Genomic DNA, 19405 nt, shown 5'->3' with positions numbered 1-19405 from the left:
TCAGACTAGCACCAAGAAGCTCAATGTTCTGTGTTGGCCAAGTGAAGTAAAGATAACCAAGCAGCGACTACCAGAAACGAAACCGCAAGTCTGCTGTCTGCATTAAAATTTTTGAATCCTATAATTATCAGTACTGTTTTTCCCCCCGGGAAACAAAATCTCCCAATACCAAGAAGCTGCTTTTGCACCTCCAAAAGCTGCATAGGGGCATGCTGCCAGTAGGACCATCCGGACACGCTGCAGTGGTATCTCCAGGCGGGTTCCTTTAATCCGCCTCTCCCTAGGCTAACTCCCCACTGCGGCGCAGTCCCACAGCCAGCCTTCGCGCGCACCACCCTTCCAGCTCAGGGACTGCTGCTGAGCGCTTGGCCGCCCACGCCGCCTTCCAGCCGCAGTGCGCGGCCTTGGCTTTGAACGCGCTTGCGCTTAAGCAGGGGCGGGCGGGTCGAAGTTGGAGGAGGCGGGGCAAGACCTTGAGGTCTGCAGGCCATTGGCTGTCTCCCTATGGTCACCGCCCCCAGGCGTTCGAGACGGCGGGGCGGGCCACGTCAGGCAGCCGGCGTGGGGCTGAGCTTGTGGCAGAAGGGAGGTAAGCTTTGCGGGTGTTAGGCGGCGGGCTGCGGGCCTCTGCCTCCTGCACAGAGGTCGCCCGATGGCACTCGCCTATGGCCTGACTCAGCTTGCTGGGAGGGAGGCTGAGGCCCGGTGGGCCTGGAGCTTTAATGGGAGATGGGGTAATAGAGCATGTGGTGGCAGGGCCGCGTCGTGGTTTGGGCGGCCGGGAAGGGGACATGTCTTGTCGATTGCCCTCGTCCTGTCCTGCTGGGGTTCTGAATTCCCAAAGGAGTAGGCCTTCGGCGTTAGAGAGCTCCCGGATGCCTGGGTGGGGCCGGCTCTGGTGACTGCGGTGGGGCTCAGCGGGATCCTGATTCGGAAACAGGTCGGCGCGGTCCTTGCATACCTTCCTGCAGCAGGTTGCAGTCATCCCACTTTTCCCTAGTCTGAAGGCAGCACAGGGACTCTAGCCCTCCCCTCCTTGTCCTGGAGTGACTGTCTCCTCCTAATTCCCGGTGACTCACTCAGATCCTGTCTACTTTAATGCAAGGGCTTGTGGGTGAGCAGGGCCTGTTTTCAGGTCTCCTGGCTCTGTCCTCACTTGCAGGAATTACTTGAAGAAGTAGTATGTTTCTGTTATCTCTGTATATATATCACATACACGTATGAACGTATGTTTCGAAATGTCAGCAACAGCTATGCAGAGATTTACGGAGACTTGCCCGTTGTGTTGCCCCTTACTCTCTATCAGTTTTAGTTTCAGCATGATATCCTTAATTTAGTTTCTGAATTTGGAGCTTCTGAAATCAATGAAGTCATGCTATCAAGTATCATTGCAATCAGTCATTCATCTGTTCAGCACTTTTTCGGTGGGTTCCTTGGTGGTCAGGGTCTTATGCCATAAAGTAAAACGGTCATTCCCTGTCTTTTTCTTCCAGTTTATTAGCCAGTTTTATTGTCTAGATTTGATGATTCAATTTCAGGTTCTAGATTTAGGCACAGAAGCTTATGATCCTGTATCATAAGCTATATAGCTCTTCTGGGACCTCATTCAGTTTTCCTTACTTTTACCTCCTGTAAGCCTCAGACCGTTATAGCTCTGAGGCATAGTCCTGCTAAGTATCACTAAAGACCTAGGTCTCAGGCACCTATCTGTAAAGTGAAGGGATGGGATTAGAAATATTTAGTAATAGTGAGACATTCAAGGACAGGATGGGCAGATTGCACGTTTACTGAACTGTGTTAATATTTGGGAAGTGACCATTTACAAAACCCTGGATATATTTTAAGATTATATGTTTTACTCTTCCTGAATCTGTACACATTGACTTTTTGACTAGCAAGCAAGTGCCTGTTTACAATTTTGATTCACATATAATTCCCGCACTCAGAGCACTATGACTCATCTAAATTTTGAAATGTAATAATCAGGAGATTTTAAATGTTACATTTAAAGGTATGATATAAAAACATTGGATAAGAATGCAATTTTCAAAGCATTTTTACTTGCTTTAGTAGGTTAGTGGTAACTAACACTGCCTTGGTTATTTGCTTACTTGGTTAATATTTGGTAGTTGTCATCACCTGGTTAATGTCTTTCACTATCATGTCTATGTTAACATTTATTTTACCAACCTAAAATTTACTGGATTTTAATTGATTGCTGCTTTACAGTTGAGAATTAATAACCAAAAGGTAAGCACATCATCAGTTTGAGAGTAAAGATGCTAATAGAGATGTAACAATAGATTTTCATTTGTTGATTTATTGATGGTACTTATTAAGTAATCCATTTGGTCTTCCTGCTTTTGAGGCATAATATTCATAGCCTTGGAGAAGGGCATGGCAACCCACTCCAGTGTTCTTGCCTGGAGAATCCCATGGACAGACGAGGCTGGCAGGCTACCGTCCATAGTGTCACAAAGAGTTGGACATGGACTAAAATGACTTAACACACACATTCATAGCCTTGTGATACTTTTTGATTGTTATTCACAAACCGTTTAGTGAATTAAATTAAACCCCTATATCACTACTGGGGGTTGGGAAAATTTAAGAAAACAGAACTTTAAAAATTTTTTCTAGTTCTAGAAATGGAGCAGATCAAGATGGGAAGACTGGGGAGAAATGCAGGAGCTGAGGGAAAAAATCCAAGTGGAGTCTTCTGGCTTAAAATTTGGGGAGACTCAGGGATTCAGATTATATATTAAAATATCTGTGTGAAGGAAAAAAAATTAAAATTTGGGGAGAAAAACAGTGAAAAATGAAATTATATTTGGAAGAAATGTAAGGAAATAGTAGTGTCAGGATTATTTTTGGATCTGTAGCAAAACCTGGTCATAATATTTCTTGGTTTATAACAATGAGCTCAGTTATCTCGAAAAAGAAACCTAGGGTGATAATTTAAATCAAGTTGGCAATAGATATTTCTTTAGGAAATGTGAAATCTGTAAGTATTATATTTCTTAAAAGTCTGAAGATGAGTAATATAATAAAATATGGTATAGTTTTATAAGTATAATATATATCTTTGATTCACAATTAGTGATAAATTGGATGGAAGTTGTGTGTACTGTTTCCACAGGATAGGATACAAATTTGCTAAGCTAATAGAACAAGGGATACTTGTCAATTTTCTCCCATTTCAATTATTTGAAACAGAGTTTTCAAGCAATGCAGAAGACCTCATCCACTTTTCAAACAATAGATTGAATGTTGTTCTTATAAGTTGGGTCTGCCAAGTAGTTCTGGCCTCATAATTTTTTTAAGCCCCATTGGAAGTAATAATACTGCATTTAGGATTTAAAATTTTTGTTGATTTATATTGGAATATTGGATTACCTTCAGTTAGCCTGAGTTACTTTAGTTTTATGTATTTTGAAAATATATCAAAAGCTGTGACATTAAATACTGTAAAATTTTCCGTTGTTCATGAAGGGAAAATATTTCTTCAGACCCAAGGAAGCTGAGAATTCAAATTGCATAGTTTGTTATTATTTATTTTAAAATCCATAATTTCACTTACTGTGAACCAGTGTTTCATTCAACCTTCTAAACTGAAGAATTCAGTTCTTTCCAGTGTATTAGAGTATATCCTCTAATCTTTTGGGTCAGATGAGTAACTGCTAATTTGGTTGGTAAGTGTGTTCAACAAATGTTGTAATTGTGAATGTTGAACTATAGTTCTGTCAGAAGGTTTTCTGGTTGGTTGGATCCATGGATGCAGAACTGTAGCTACGGAGGGCCCACTGTAGAGTCATGTGTGAGTTTTTCACTGCAGGGAGGGTCAGCACCCCTAACCCCCAGGTTGTTAAGGGTCAGCTGCACTTTTCATTACATGTGACGACTCTCATTTTATTGGAATGCCTGGAAGGTTATGTTGAGCATTTTTAGGTTGATTCTCATCTGGGAGGTATGAAAAATGCCTTGATACTAATGACAGTTGCCATGGGTGTGAGAGGTGGGCGTACCTACATTTACCTCTGATTTCCCTCCAGTTATTTTGGGACTGAGAGTCTTGGGAAATAAGGTTGTGTTTCTAAGGAGAACTCTGCACGCCTGCATGAAGATTTCTTTCACCTACTCCAAGATTTGGCTCCAGCATCTCTCTCCTGCAAGATCACATTTTCCCTCATTACTGGATTGTTCCCTTCAGTATCTAAATATGCTGTTCCTTCTCCTACCTTAAAATAATTACTCTTTCCTGACCCCATTTCCTCCTTATGCCACCACACTATTTTCCTTTATGGCAAGACTTACACTCATGTGTCCAATTACTTCCCCCCATTCTTTATTAAACTCACTTTCATCAGACTTTCTCCCTCAGTTCAGTCCAGTTCAGTCACTCAGTCGTGTCCAACTCTTTGTGACCCCATGGACTGCAGCACTAAGTCCAAAGGTCTGTTTTTAACTCACATCTTTTACATGACTGATCGTCATTTTGCCCCCAACTTTATTGACATATGATTGACATATAACATTGTGTGAGTTTAAGGTACAGCAGGTTGATTTGATACATGTCGAAACTGTAAAATGATTTGCACCATAGCATGAGCCACCCCCTGTATCCTGTCACATGGTTACCATTTCCTGTCACGTAGTTCCCTAGTTGATCACTTTCTGCTGCTTGAAACATTCTCTTCCTTTATTATCAAAGATGCTACAATTCCTGGTTTTCCTCCTGCCCCTCTGAACCTTTTCAACACCTTTATTGGTTCTTTCTTATTGCCCTCACCTCTCAAATAGGAGAGCTCCTCGGCTCAGTCCTCACAGTCCTTTAATCATATCATTGTCTTTTTCTTTTCATTTTTTTTCTTTTGAAAAATGTGCCCTGCCCCCCATTCAGTCTTTACATACTAATAATACCCTATTAGGCTTCTCCCCATGGCCTAGTGGTAAAGAATCCACCTGCAATGCAGGAGATGCTGAAGACTCAGGTTTGATCCCTGGGTCGGGGAGATCCCCTGGAGGAGGGCATGGTAACCCATTTCAGTATTCTTGCCTGGAGAATCCTATGGATAGAGGAGCTTGGTGGGCTACAGTTCATAGGGTCGGACATGACTGAAGTGACTGAGCATGCATGCTCACGTGCAATACCCTATTAACTCCCAGTTTATATATATATATACGTCTCTCTGTGTGTGTGTGTGTGTGTATACACATATATATGTAGCCTGGACCTATTAATCTTTTTAAATGATTTACATAGATGGGATTTTACAAATTGACACTATATTTTTAAAATTTTATTTTTGAATGTTCTGGGTCTTGTGTGCAGGCTTTCTCTAGTTGCAGCGAGTAGGGGCTACTCTGTAATTGCAGTGTGCAGGCTTTTCATTGCAGTGGCTTCTTGTGTTGCGGAGCACAGGCTCTAGGCATATGGGCTTCAGTAGTTGTGGTTCTCGGGCTTAATTGCTACACAGTATGTGGAATCTTCCCAGACCAGGGATCGAACCTGTGTCTCCTACATTGGCAGGTGGATTTTTAACCACTAGACCACAGGGAAGTCCTGTACACCTCTTCTTTTGAACTCTAGACTCTGTGTATCTAGATGCCTACTTAGCATTTCTACTTGGATGACTAAATAGAAATCTCAAATACAGCTCCTGATTTTCTTCCTACACCTACATCACCTGTGGTCTTCCTCATCTCAGATCATGGAAATTTTATCTTTTCCATTACTTGGGCCAGAAACTTGGGTGTCAGCCCTGATTCTTCTCTTTTGCTCACAATCCACTTGTAAACTACTAGGAAAGCCTATTGTCTGTCCCTTCAAAATATGGCTAGAATCTGAGTACTTTTCACCATCCACTGCTCCCACCCTAGTGTAAGCCTCCATTGTGTATGTTCTTGATGTTGTGATAGTCTCTGTATCAGTTATTTGTTACCACTCACTGTTGGAATTTGGTGGCTTAAAGCCACAATCTTTTATTAGTTTATGATTCTGGGGTTGGCAATTTGGATTAGGCTTGGGGCGGCTAGGTGTGGGGGGAGCTTTTTTTGCTGGTGGGTTAATGGCAACCGTAGGTTTGGAGGCATCAGCTGGAATGGCTTATCTCTGCTACATCTGGTCCAGTAACCTGTCCCATGCTTGGTCTAATAGAGCCAAGAGAGCAAGAGGAAGCTACATGGCCTTCTGAGAGGTAGACTAAGAATTCCCACTTTACTTCTCCCACTGTTGCTCAAAGTAGTCACAAAGACAGCCCAAAGCCAAGGGGATGGAGAAGTAGCCTACTTATGAGAGGAGCAGCTAAGTCACTTTGTAAAGAAATGTGCATACCAAATTGGGAAGAATTTGGGGCCATTTTTTGCGAGCTACCATAGCTTTTTAAGGACTTCCCCAGTGGCTCAGTGGTCAAGAATCTACTGGCAGTGTAGGAGACAGAGGAGACGTGGGTTTGATACCTGTGTCAGGAAGATCCCCTGGAGGAGGGCATGGCAAGCCACTCCAGTATTCTTGCCTGGAGAATGCCATTGACAGAGAAGCCTGGCAGACTACAGTCCATGGGGTCATAAAGTTGGATTACCAACTTTGTCCACTTTAGTTGGACATGACTGAAGTGACAGCATGATAGCCTTCTAACTGGTCCGTTTTCCCTTGATCTCCTACCATATTGTCAGCAACAGCAGTGACAGTGGTGCTTTCACAAGTCAACTGAATATTAACAAAGTGACTTCATATCTTTAAAGGTTTTATTTTTTTTTTTAATAAATAAATACCTTGGAATTTTCTTCACACTTCTGTTTACAGTATCACTTCGCAACCAGTTGACCTCTTTCTCCCTCCCTGAATCCCAAATCTGCTCCTGTTCACAGTGCCTGTGGAATGTATTAAACATTTAACAGAAAGCCTGGAAAGTGAAGTTGCTCAGTCGTGTCCGACTCTGGAAGGAGATATGAAATGGAGTGGACAAGGAAGGCTGGGGGAACAGGATAGTAAGGATTATCTACCGACCCACCTACTAATTTACCTGTTTCCCCTCCTTCCTTTCTATCTCTCTCTTTTCAGTTTATGAGATTTTAAGCTGTGTAGAATAGTTAGGGTTTAACAGGCCACTGAGTTCTTTTGGAGCTTGGAAAGGGGGGCAAGTGCTGACAGCAGCGTTGGAATTGGGTATGAATCAAATGCAAATCCAGTCTAGAGCTTTGCTGTGTGCTTAGTCGCTCAGTCGTGTCCAACTCTTTGTGACCCTACGGACTGTAGCCTGCTAGGCTCCTCTGTCCGTGGGGATTCTCCAGGCAAGAACACTGAAGTGGGTTGCCATTCCCTTCTCCAGGGGATCTTCCCAACCCAGGGATCCAACCCAGGTCTCCTGCATTGCAGGCGGATTCTTTACCTTCAGAGCCACCAGGGAAGCTAGAACTAAGCATACAAAATTTAACATTAATTGTGTTATAGTGAAGATTGGCTTCAAATAAAGTTGAGAAAAAGATGAAGCTTGTACTCTCTGCACCCTTTTGTCCTGTAGACTCTCCTTCCAGAGATTTGTTGTTCAGTTGCTAAGTCGTGTCCAACTCTTTGTGACCCCATGGACTGCAGCACATCAGTGCTGTCCCTGTCCATCACCAACTCCCAGAGCTTGCTCAGACTCATGTCCATTAAGTCGATGATGCCATCACACCATCTCATCCTCTGTTGCCCCCTTCTCTTTTTTGTACCCCATGGATTGAGGATACTTGTGCATTGTTGCCCTGTTTCAAAAACGAATGAAATGTCCCAGGCAGTCCAACAGTTGGGGCTCCATGCTTCCAATGCAGGGGGCATGGATTTGATCCCAGGTAGGGGAACTAGATCTTACATGCTGTGTGGCCAAAAACAAACAAATGACTCTTCCAGTCTTTGGCATCTCACTGTGTGACTGCATTTTTCTTCCACTTGTCTGAACCAGAAACCTTGGAGTCATCCTTCACTGTTCTTGCATTCCACATCCAATCCCTTAGCAAATTCTGTCAAAATAAGTGTGAAGTCTGACTTCTTACCATCTCCACTACTCTTCTCTTTGTCCATGGCCATATGGTTTCTTTCCTGGATTATTGCCATAACCTCCTAACTGGTCTCCCTTTTTTTTTATCCTTGCCCACTTGTGGTCTGTTCTCTAGAGGAGTTAGATGACCTTTTAAAAATGACAGTCAAGTGTGCCATCTCCCTGCCCCAAAGCCTCTAGGGCTATCTATCCCACTCAGAAACATCCAGAGCCCACAGTGTCTGTAGGGGCTTCTGTCACTGGCTCCCGCTCCTCTCTGTCATTTCTCACTTCCCAGCTTGCACATCTGTATCAACCATACTGGTGTCCTTGGTCTTCCCTGAATTTGCCACACATGCTTCTATCTCAGGGTTGTTGCCCTTAGCATTCCTTCTGTCTGGAATGCTCATTGTTTCCTCTAGGTCTTTTTCCAAATGTTACTATGTCAGAAAGACATTTCTTGATTCTTTGGCAGATGCCAAAACATGTAAAGACCTCCTAAAAATATATCTATTGATGACAACAATTTTTTTAGGTATTATATGCTATCTGCATTTTGGGAAAATTAAAGGAAAAATCAAACTCTTTGTACTGTAATTTAAGAAATTCTAAATAGCTATCCTTTATAAAGTTTCAGTTATGCTAGATAAATAAGTTTTAAAGATCTGCTGTACAGCCTGATGCCAGTTGTTAAAGTACAATATTGTGTACACCAAAAAGTGGAAAAAAAAAAAAAAAGGACACAAGGGAACTTTGGAAGGTGTTGCATATGTCTGTTACGTTGATTGTGGTGATGCATCACGGGTGTTTGCACATGTCCAGAGTCATCAAACTGTACACATTAAATATGTGATTTCTTTGTATATCCATTATACTTCAGTAAATCTATTAAAAAATACCTCTGTCAACAGAGGCCGACATCCTTGATTAAAATGAGATTGGAGGAAGTTGAACACACTGGAAGAACACTTAATTTTTTTCAGGGACCAGATGGATTAATCTCCTGGCAAACGATTTAGAATCAAAGGTAATTCTGTTAGCTTAGTTGTTTGGAACACTGCAGGACCATTATAGCATCTAATAACTCCAAGGTGTGACTTTCTCATTAAATAGCTCTTAATAAGTGGTGTAATTGGATCAAGTAAGGCTTTTTATCTTGGTGTGTGCTGTGGTGAAACTGCCTCTTTAGACAGTGATAAAAGACCATGGTGCCAAGTGAATAAGTAAGATTACTACTTTTTTTTTAATTGAGACTAAAAAAATTGATTTTTTATTTGAAGAGAAGTGATAATTTTTATTTAATATACAAAAGTAATGTATGCCCATTGTAGGAGGGGAAAGTTAAATGCAGCAAATATCAGAAGAGGAATAGTATGTAATCAGTCATCAACTTGTTAACTAGAAATGAACTTAACATTTTTGCATATTCACTTTTCCCCCTTAGTCTTGTCTTTATATCTGTAGTTTAAACTTGGTTGTGTTCATGATTGTGTATAAAAATTTCTCTCAGTATTTTTACTTTGCCATAAGCATATCTATATATTGTTAAAACTCTTTGTAACTGTTTCACATTACTAATCAATACTTTATCTACATATTATTTAGCTTACCTTTTAGAGCAATTAATGAATGACTTTGCACAAAAGATGCTGGCTTTACAATGGGAATTTGCTGTATGTCTCAGGAAACTCAAACAGGGGCTCTGTATCAACACAGAGGGGTGGGCTGGGGAGGGAGATGGGAGGAAAGTTCAAAAGAGAGTGGACATATGTATACCTATGGCTGATTCATGTTGAGGTTTGACGGAAAACAACAAAATTCTGTAAAGCAATTATCCTTTAATTAAAAAATAAATAAAAAGATGCCAATTTAAAGCCTTTTGTAGTTTTACACTTTTGAATTGGGAGGTGGCTAGAATTTGAAGCACATGTGCCATGCTTTGGGATATTGCCAAGAAGTGCCAAACGCTAAGGCCAAATGCTCAGTGAGTACCCTGACAGCCCACTTTTATAGACTGGGTTTTAGTTGTTGACCTGCCCCAGACTTTCAACTTTACTGTGCTAAGTTCCCTATGGAATTGAGAACAGTGGGCTGGAGAGTGGGGAGAGGCTTGTGGTCCTGGGAACGATGCTGATCCTCCCTTACTGCTGTGGCTTTGCTTCCCAGCTGGTCTGGCCTTTGAGGACCCATGGATATCGGTTTGGAGGTAAGACAGGTTGGGAGCAGTTTCATAAATAGGGTTTGCATTTGGACTGAGAGGCAGAAGTAGATTTTGAAGTTGAAATGAAGCTCTGAGTGCTGACTTTATTGTGAGTTGCCAATTCACTGTCATTTTTCTAGTCAGTCATTTATTTCCAACACAGCATTGAGAAGTTCCACTGAACCCTGTACATGTGAAAATTGTATGTATTGGTTTTAAAATTGGTGAAGTTAAAAATTATTCTCATGAGGAGCTAATGTTCCTTCTCTTCCCCCCTCCTCCACCTCCTCTTCATCCTTCTTCTTTCTTTACATAAAGTTCTTGACTTTATCTGAAAGACATTCTACACACTATACTGTGCCAACTGGATATTAGCATTACTTTGCTGAATCCTCTTCTGATTCTTGAATATACTGCTTGATGTCTCTTACTAATGTGAAAGGATTTACTAATGATCATCTGCCCAGGATGCTTGTGAAGGTTAACTAATATCAGATTATTAAGAACCCCACAAGTAAAACAGCCATGAATACTGCTAGCTGTGTAATGGAAAATTGGTAAATGTTACTTCATTGGGTAATTATGTGTTTAAAAATGCCTTTTACCCCAGTGGGAAATACACAGAGGTGATACCATGAGCTTTTAAAGGGTTGTAATACATAGAAGATTAAGAATATAGCTATGATAAATAATAGCTGTCAGCTGAAGCATTCATGTAAAACTTATGATGTATTCAAGTAACAAAGACCCATTTCCCATCACTATTAGATTTAGCTGGAAACAGTAAAGAACCAGTCTTATGTTGACATGTGTTCTTTGACCTTTTATTTGATTTTTGTAAAAAAAAAAAAAGTACCAAAATAAATAACAGCATGATAAGATCTCACTAATTTGGATTCTGCTGATTTGGGATTTGGGCTTGGCTGAAGTTCATCTTTATCCTATCTATATAAAAGTTATTTTCTCAGCTTAAAAAAGCTGGTAAAAAGGAGTCCATCTTAAAAAGAACTACTTATTTTCAAACCCTAAATGTGTTGATAACTGGATCTGGTTACTGTATTAATTTGAAAATAAAGTTGTTTACAATTTTTCTTTTTACTTTTCAGTTTAGTTCAGTTCAGTCACTCAGTCATGTCTGACTCTTTGCAACCCCATGGACTGCAGCACGTGAGGCTTCCTTCTTTTAAATTTATTTTGGTCTGTTTCATGAGTCTTCATGGGTGAGAAAGATGTGGATATAGATTCTTCTCTGTTTCTCACTTTCTGTTTTGGAAAGTTGATCTGAAAACAAAATAAACAGTAGAATTCTGATTTGAACATATTTTTGAGTCTATTGTGTATTAGATGCTATACTAAAGACAATAACTCAAAAACGTATATTAACTGCTTAGTACCTGCCAGACTTGGCAGGCGGTGAACAGGGCTCAGCTGTTTCTCCCAAGAAACTTGGAGGTGCAGGAGAAGAACGCAGCGGGCTTGGTCAGTGAGGAGTCCTTCCTGCTTGAGATTCTTCTTCGCTTGCGTCTGAGCAGGTGCCGCTGCTACAGAGATGGAGCTAGCCCCTTCAGAACTAGACGACATCTACAGCCTGAGGATTGGTGACAGTCCTCTCAGAGCGGAAAGGGTCATGAGAAACAGGCCTAGCTCTAGCATGGCCTCTGTGCACCGTATCATTGTGCTCTCCTTGCATCAAGTGCACTGCCAGTTGGAGGTCAAGCTCTGTTTTCTGAGGCAGCTGCAGGAACTGAGAACATATCAGTGCCTTCCTCTTGATCTTCCTGGTTCTGAACACTACTTCCAGAACATTCCACTGTTATTTCAAGCTCCTGTCTGTTTTTACACGTGAACACATCCACGTGGAAATTGCCCTGCTTTGTTGAGCTGCATCTTGAACTGTCACCTGGTGGAGCTGCCTGCCAGGCAAGCAGTCATCTGCAGCAGTGTAGCCATCTGTGTTTGGGTGGTAATGTTTGAGTAACCATTTGGGCAAATAATTGCTTTCATCTATTGCAGTGAATATTTACTGTTTAAAAAGATGGAAAATGTAAATGTGAAAGTGTTACTAGCAATGACAAGAAGCTAGATTTACTAAAGATTGATACCAGTTGCCATGACCAAAGTGGCAATCTTTAGCTTTTGATAGATGCTCATTGAACTTGGAATGAATGGTCAATGATAAAATACAAGTATAAAATCTCAGAACATACACAAATGTGGTAGATAGATGTGTTGCTGGTAATGGTGCCACAGGATAAAGGTTAAGTTTAGATTGATAATTTTGTGTTTTGTGCATGGCATGGAGCACCCCTTTCATATGTAACTTTCATGCATCAGGCTTTATATATTTTTAGGGTTGCAATATACACTAAGAGACAGAGCTATTTGTGGATGCTGATGAGCTGCTTTGGGAATCTGATCTAACACTATGTCCAAACCTAGGTTGTTCTTTTTAAGATTTGCTTGATTCCTTGGGATGCAGCAAGATATAATAGAAAAAAAAAAAAAAAGAAACAAAGTATTGGATTTAGACTAAGATTCATAATAGTTAACATTTAGAAAGTGTTGGTTATGTGCCTGGTTCTGAGTGAATTGCTTTAATGGATTATTTTAACTTTTTAAAAACTCTGTGTCAACTCTACTTTATAGAGGAGTGGTTAAGAATGTAAACTTTGCTTAGATTCATAGGCTGCACAGTTCATATCCATGCTCTGCTTCTTACTTAATTAGGCAATTAATTTTGACCTCTCTTTGCCTCACATGGTTTTTCATATGAAAATGAGGATAATAATAGTAGTCATGTCATGGAGTTGTTTTGAATATTGGGTGAGAGAACACACATAAAGAGCTTCAACTGTGCCTGCCTGGCACGTGGTAAAATTCTCAATAAATCCTGGCTATTAATATCACTGTATAACCTCAGGCAAGTTACTTCCTCTCTGAGCTCTTATTTTCTCATACAGGAAATGGAATTAATAATACCTAACTCAGAGTGGTTGTGATGATCCAATGGGATTAGTTACTTAGAGTGTTTGGTGGATGTGTGGCACGTAGGAGCTGTTTCATCCAACATGGTGTTCCAAAACCCGTGTCGTGCTTTGTGTTTGTTCAGTGGATCTGTATTGAGCAGATAACTTGTTATATGCTGGGGTATCCTGGTCAAAAAGAGACCAGGTCCCTGCCCTCAAGAGTTTGCATTTTACTGGTGGGGGAGGGTGAGAGAGAGTCAGCAGAAATAAGTATATGATGATCCTTTGAGATTGTGATGAAAGCAATGAAGGATATGGTAGTGGGTTCCTGGGGGTAGGGGCTGGGTGGGCTGTGGAGTCTCAAGAGAAGATGTGAAAGGTGAGAGGAGTCAGCTGTTTGAACAGCAAGGGCACGAACACTTGATGAGGGACCTAAGGGCTCTAGACCTGCACACAGAAAGAACTTAGGGGGTCCACAGAGCAAACTGGAGGTTGTTGTGGCTGAAGCCCCTTGATTGAGGGAGAGTTGTGAGACCAGATCATGTAGGACCTTTTGGCCATGGTTTGGAGTTTGAATTTTATTACAAAGTGCAATGGGATGCTGTTGAAAGGCTTTCAGCAGGTGAGTTAGAAGTCAACTATATTTTGAATGGAATCTCATGCATTTCCTAACCTGAGGGCTGGTGTCTTATTTCTCTAGCTTTTGACTTACATATAAGATCCCACCCTAGTCTTTGATTAGAGATGCCTAACTTATCACTGCAGATGGTGACTGCAGCCATGAAATTAAAAGACACTTACTCCTTGGAAGAAAAGTTATGACCAACCTAGATAACATATTGAAACGCAGAGACATTACTTTGCCAACAAAGGTCCGTCTAGTCAAGGCTATGGTTTTCCCATTGGTCATGTATGGATGCGAGAGTTGGACTGTGAAGAAAGCTGAGCACCGAAGAACTGATGCTTTTGAACTGTGGTGTTGGAGAAGACTCTTGAGAGTCCCTTGGACTGCAAGGAGATCCAACCAGTCCATTCTGAAGATCAGCCCTGGGATTTCTTTGGAAGGAATGATGCTAAAGCTGAAGCTCCAGTACTTTGGCCACCTCATGCGAAGAGTTGACTCATTGGAAAAGACTCTGATGCTGGGAGGGATTGGGGGCAGGAGGAGAAGGGGACGACAGAGGATGAGATGGCTGGATAGCATCACTGATTCAATGGACGTGAGTCTGAGTGAACTCCGGGAGTTGGTGATGGACAGGGAGGCCTGGCGTGCTGCGATTCATGGGGTTGCAAAGAGTTGGACACGACTGAGTGACTGAACTGAACTGAACTTATACCTAAAACTTAAATTCTTCTCCATCCTTTACCTCACTTGACTGTCCCACATTGTATCAAGGGAGGGAAGAAACACATTTTTAGAATACATACCTACTGTGTCAACATCCTCTTGGCTTTCAGACTCACTTCTTATTGTTCTTTGTATCATCTTGTGAGGCAGGTGTCCTCAGATTTACTCAATGAGGAATCAGGCTCCAGGTAGTAAGTGGTTAACCTAATTTTTTAAAACCTAGTGGTGGAGTTAGGTTTTACATCCAGTCTGTTTTTCCTGCTTCCCAACTCCTAACTCCGTGCATTTTTCTCTCTGTGTCATGTTACTCTTCATGGAGACAGAGGTATGTAAGACTTAAGTATAATCAAACTAAAGATGTTTTCTCATCTTCACTATGGATTGTCTTAGGGTTTGCAAAAGAATATATGACATTACTTCACAGTGCCCCATTCATCTTATTCACTGGAAATTTTCAAAGTGGTTCTTCGAACAGTGTGGTGATGATGTTGTTTTTGTGATTGTGTCTATTCAGGTCTGGAATATAGATGTGTTCTCCAGCTTGGGCTACACTGAGTTAGTTAACAGCAGGAAGATTTACTATCTTCTTGTAAAACTCCTCGGCTCATTTGATCTTCAACTTTCTTCAGTACTAAGAGTGCAAGTTAAAATAACTCTATTCCATTTTACATGAATTTGATAATTTGCTTCTCATGAAAAATAAATGAGTTTGGCCAGTTTGCAGTAATCAGGAAAAATGTTTCCATTTAACTCGTCATCAGTCTACATAATTCTTTTCTAGAGTGAGAGTTCTTATTTTGGTGTAAAATTTCCCAGGAGTCTAAAATAGGAAGATAATAATGGTTGTATTTTTCTCTGAAGATGAAGGAAGATTTTTAAATGGTCTAAAGTTAATTGAATCTAGTTAAATTATATTGATCCCTTTTCAACATTACTCTTTCCATAGGACATTGGTAAATGGCTAACAAAGTAATCTTTTATCATGTCTAAAAGTTTCCTAATTTAGTACTGTTCATTTAATCACATCTGTTAATGATAGATTTCTACGCTTGTAGTGATGTAGGTTTTAGAAAGTCACATCCTCTGTTTCTAAAGAATGTATAAGTATTTGAATAAAAGTTTTCATAATTTTTGAACTTTATTCAAATTACGAAAGACATATTCTTGTGAAAAATTAGAAAATAGGAATAAGCAAAATTAAAAAGCATTGTAATTTATATTTTCCAAGTTTTTCTATGCACATACATAACCAGGCTACCTGGATTTGAATTTCAGCTTATTGTATGACCTTGGGAAAGTTATCTGTCTTCTGTGCTTCAGTTTCTTCCTCTGTACAATGAGTGCCTATTTCATAGGGTTATTTTGAGGATTAAATGAGGTAATAAATGTGAAGTACTGAGAATATTGCCTGGTCCCTAGTGAGAGCCACACACATGGGTTTTTTTTTTTTTTTAAAGCTTATTCAGAAAATTTCAAACATATATAAACATAGAATAGTATTATGAATTCTAATGTACCCATTTAGTATCAGCATTTAGGTATTCTTGTTTTACTTATGATTTCCTCCTTTTTTTTCCCCTGGAGGGACATTGGTGTACTTCAGTTTGTGCCAAATTAATATTTGCTAAGAAGTAAATTATTTTAGAAGACCAGTGTGCAAAATTTGAGTAATTTTATTAGAGGAAGAATACAAATCAAATATGTATAAAATGCATTCTTTGGTGTTTGATTAAATTTTAGTTAACTGGTATTTGAAGTAATGTGATGAATTTGGAGATTTTACCTATGAAGATTAGACATTTATTGGTCAGTAAGGTCTCCAGTACTCTTGCCTGGAAAATCCCATGGATGGAGGAGCCTGCTAGGCTGCAGTCCATGGGGTTTCGAAGAGTCGGACATGACTGAGCGACTTCACTTTCACTTTTCACTTTCATGCATTGGAGAAGGCAATGGCAACCCACTCCAGTGTTCCCGCCTGGAGAATCCCAGGGACGGGGGAGCCTGGTGGGCTGCCGTATCTGGGGTCGCACAGAATCGGACACGACTGAAGTGACTTAGCAGCAGTAGCAGTAGCAAGGTCTTTAAAATGGGCATCAATTTTATAAAAAATATACAGTAAAGTTTATTTTGTATCAACATAAAATATTTATTTAAAAACATAGTGAACAATTTGAGTAATTGTTCTTTTGATGAAACAAAAGTATTTTAAAATTGTAATATTAGAGAAAATAATCATCATAAAGGACGTAATTTGAAGACTTCTTTGAAGACTTAGATTGGATACTGTAAAAAAATTCTAGATTTAAATCAGTCTTTCAATTTCAAAAATTACTAATACTGTTTTTTAATTTATGTCATTATGTATTTGTCATATATATGCACATAAAAGACACTTTAGAAAAAATAATCCAAGAATAATTGAAGAAAATGTAACAAATCAGACATTATTCAAGTCGGTGGTTTTGTTTCCTACTTTCATGCTTGGTTCTCCTGGACAGTAATCAGTTCTAACTTGGAATTTCCTGCCTTTGATCTTATTTTAGACTTATTTCAAAATCTATGAGTAAGTAACATGTGATGGGACTGAGAAGAAACTAAATTGTAAAGGCAGGAATCTGATTGCAATTTGATGTATTTTAGTAAATTGCAGCCGGTGAGATCATCAGAACCCATAGTCACCTAACTTTGCTCAGCACTTGAATTACAGATCTTAAAATTCCTGGGACTTGATGCAAGAATGTGGAGTGTGCTGGCTGTGCCTCATGTTACCGATGGTCCAGGGAAACACTGGGTTGGAAGTCACGAAACCTTTCTTCTTACATTAACTGCTAGGATGAGTACCTTTTTACTGAGTTGCTCAGTCATTGTTTCTCTAGTGACAGAAGGCAGATGCTCCCAGGTCCACTATATTAGGGGTCCCCAACACCTGGGCTGCGGGCCAGTACCAGTCCATGGTCTGTTAGGAACTGGGCCATACAGCAGGAGTTGAGTTCTGTAGCTTAAAGTGTGAAAGGAAGAAGCTAAGTAAATGGATAACTAATAATTGAAATAGCTTGATAAAGAAAAAAAGGCCTAGATTTTGTATCTCTGAAATAGGATCCCATTAATGTGAATGCAATTTGCTTTCTCTCAATCTGATGATGACTTTGTTTCTATAGACCAGTTTCCAGAAGGTACTGTCTGTAGCCCTGACTACCACCTACGTTGCTACTCTGAATCTTTGCTATATAGAAATTTGATAGTCAAGAGAGTTCAAAGTCATGGACTTCCCTGGTGATTCAGTGATTAAGACTCCTTGTTTCTCCTGCAGGGGACATGTGTTCCATCGCTGGTTAGGGAACTAAGATCCCACATGCAGCATGGTATGGCCAAAAAAAAAACCACCAAAAAACAGTTCAAAATCAAGTCTTTCTCTGTGACCATTGAATAATGCCCCCTGCAAACTACCTTGCATAGTCCTTCTGCTGAGCTCCCATAGCTATCGTGAATATAAATACAGTTGACCCATGAACAACACGGGTCCACTTGTAAACAGATTTTTTTCAGTAAATGCATTACTGCAGTACTACATGATCCAAGGTAAGTTGAATTGGTGGATGAGGAACCACTGCTTTGAAGGACAGATTATGATGTTGTATAGATTTTCAGTTGTGCAGGGGTTGGCATCCCTAACCCCTGCATTGTTCAAGGGTCAACTACAGATACATTTTTCTCCTGTTTTTCAGATTGTACCTTTTATTTGAAGTTTGACACTAAAGACTTTTGTGTGGTGTATGGTTTTGTGTTTTGTATGCTAGAGAAAGAAATGAGAAAGTTGAAAACCTAAGGTGTTTTATCTATCTTCTGCTTCTTTATTACTGCTAGAGTGCAACTGATTTATTGTTTTGAAAGTGTTCTTACATGGCTAAAATACTCTGGCAGCTAACTCAATAATTGGTTAAGTCAGACAAATGCTTTGATTCACCTGGAACTTAAAGCCCTCATTAAAAATTCTCTTTCTGGTTTAGATTCAGGCAGACAAAAAAAGCACAATGACAGGTTGGAGAGAAATCTTTTCAAATCAAACGTTCTTTTTTGTCACACATGGTTTATGGAGCAAAATGTGACTAGTTCCCTCTGAGTAAAGAATGTCATGGTAAGAAGTAATATATAATTGTTTTCTTTAATGTATAAAATGCCCAAGGGACATTGAGATTAAAAATAAAGTAGGACACAGGCTACGCTGCCAATGCTAAACAAACATTTGTACTCTTTCTTGAAATTCCCTGAGAGAATATGATGTTTTGATACCTTGAAAGGCCAAGTGGTTGTGATTAACCTTGAAATAAAAATCTCTAGCAGATGAAAGACACTTGCAATTTGTAGCCCAAAGATAGCAAATCAAGGATGGTATCAAATCTATATTGCAGCTTGGGTAGTGGCTTTGAAACTGCCTTCTGGCCATTTTTAGGAAAGATAAAGTTACTGTAGATTTATTTTTTATTTATTTTTTTTTGTTTTTTTTTTTTTTTGTTACTGTAGATTTAAAAAACTTACTTGTTCTCTAAACCATTGTACCAAAAATTAGGACTGTCTTTTATAAGCTTAGGTATTTGTCACTGATACTTAGACAATTTTGATAAAAGCAGTTCTCTTTTTACTCCGTTGGCCCACCTCCTCCTGAAGACAAAAGTCCTCTTTCTGGATGGCTTAACTTCTTCATTGCCATGATGTTATTAGCCTAACCAGCTGTTGGTCTGGTCCTTAGAGCATTTTGGAATTCTGTCATTCAGGTCTGGATCAGAGAGTGTAGTCCCACATTTCCTTCAGTTTAGCTCTGTCACTCTTGACATTTGGGTAAGTATATTCTGTGATAAGCTAATAACCTCTGCTT

The 19405-nt window shown here is 40.0% G+C and overlaps 1 protein-coding gene across 3 annotated transcripts in view; it reads left to right on the top strand.

Moving 5' to 3' along the window:
* The first annotated feature begins 549 nt into the window (after window positions 1–549).
* The window catches only part of FOCAD (focadhesin), a 302741-nt gene continuing 283885 nt past the window's right edge, over window positions 550–19405 (top strand). The window contains exon 1 of one of the 3 annotated variants that reach the window (XM_005209890.5): window positions 550–589. The gene's annotated coding sequence lies outside the window, so the exon portion shown is untranslated. Of the gene's footprint in view, window positions 9046–16890; window positions 18668–19405 lie in introns of those variants that run through there. The other 2 variants (XM_024995511.2, XM_024995512.2) reach the window with 2 other exon arrangements.

This window comes from Bos taurus, chromosome 8 (assembly GCF_002263795.3).
Source record: "Bos taurus isolate L1 Dominette 01449 registration number 42190680 breed Hereford chromosome 8, ARS-UCD2.0, whole genome shotgun sequence".
NCBI classification, from domain to species: domain Eukaryota; kingdom Metazoa; phylum Chordata; class Mammalia; order Artiodactyla; family Bovidae; genus Bos; species Bos taurus.
Note: the sequence above shows the minus strand (reverse complement) of the source record. Positions and strands in the feature narration are given on the sequence as shown.